General features: G+C 59.0%; 1 protein-coding gene across 1 annotated transcript in view; it reads right to left on the bottom strand.

Moving 5' to 3' along the window:
- SHOX (SHOX homeobox) overlaps positions 1–1,238 on the bottom strand; it is a 9,349-nt gene that overhangs the window by 1,157 nt on the left and 6,954 nt on the right. The window lies entirely within an intron of this gene.

Raw genomic sequence — 1,238 nt, 5'->3', positions numbered from 1 at the left:
CTGCCACCTACAGCTGCGCATTCCCAAACTCACTTCCGGGCCTTGCCTGTGCCCAAGGTCAGGACAGCCTCAAAGGTTCCTATATTTAAAGTGAACCAGTGCGCCAGAGCATGACGGTGGATTCTTCGAGAACTTTCCATGATCAGTGGACCCCCCCCCTCGTCCACTCTGCCACCCCTGGGAGCGCCGGATCGCCCTCCTCCGGACCTTAGCTGCCTGGGAAGGGGGCGCACAGGCAGATAAAGAGCTTCACAAGCGCCCCCGCCCTGGTGAACCTCAGAACACCCTGAGTCCAGAAACTTCCATGCTCTCCGTGCCCCCAATGTCCTCCTCGCCAGGCTGGAGGGCCCCAGTTAACACTAAGGACTCGTGAACCCGGAAAGACTGAATCACCCCAATAACTGCGGCCCTGGGCCTCTGTTAAAAACTGTCTCGTTCTTGGAGAAAGGGCATCAGTGGGACCCTCCCCACTTCAGCCAGACTCACGGGATGTTGCCGGATGTCAACATTTTGGTGCAAAGGACGCCCCCCTTTCAAAGTCCCCCCCCCCAGGCCCCCAGGCTGTGCCTGAGGAAATGGGGACCCTCCTCCCTGCATATTCTTAGCCACTTAATTGTTCCTAACGGCTTTGTCTGGCAGCTTCCCACTCGCCCAATGGCGTCAGGGGCCTCTCAGAATAATTAGCACAAATAAATTTCACCGCGGCAGCTCGGCCCTGATGCCCAGGGTGTGCACTGCTCCAAGCAGACGGTGACCCTGCTCTGGGGATCGTCAGCCAACCCGGGGGGCTGGACCCACCGGAGACGCTAAAAAACCTTCACTTTTCCTCCCCAGACTCTTCACTGGCAGCTTTTTATCCGCCCGTTTGGACCAGCTTTCCAGAAGGTTCCCAAGCTCAGCCCGCCAGGCTGCACACAGGGGGCCTGGGAAACTTTCAGCACATTTCCCGAAAAGCAATCCCCAAATCGTGCTTCCCGCCCACCCGCACCCACCCAGGTGGGCTGCACAAACTTTCACACCCGTGTGCAAAGCCCCGTTCACCATCGTCCTACCTGCACGGCCCCAGACTGGCCCCACCCCACGGCGCCCAGTAGGGCCGCACCCCCTTGGGTCTGTCCCGGGCTCCTCCCTGTCCTTGGGGTCCCTAGTCAGCAAAGCCAGGCGCACGACACAGCAAGTTCTGCCCCCTGGAAGGGAATTTTTCTCAAACAGAATCCCATTGAAATCCGGAAAGAGAG

Source organism: Crocuta crocuta, unplaced genomic scaffold (genome assembly GCF_008692635.1).
Source record: "Crocuta crocuta isolate KB4526 unplaced genomic scaffold, BGI_CrCroc_1.0 scaffold221, whole genome shotgun sequence".
NCBI classification, from domain to species: domain Eukaryota; kingdom Metazoa; phylum Chordata; class Mammalia; order Carnivora; family Hyaenidae; genus Crocuta; species Crocuta crocuta.
This window is presented reverse-complemented; position numbering and strand designations above follow the sequence as displayed.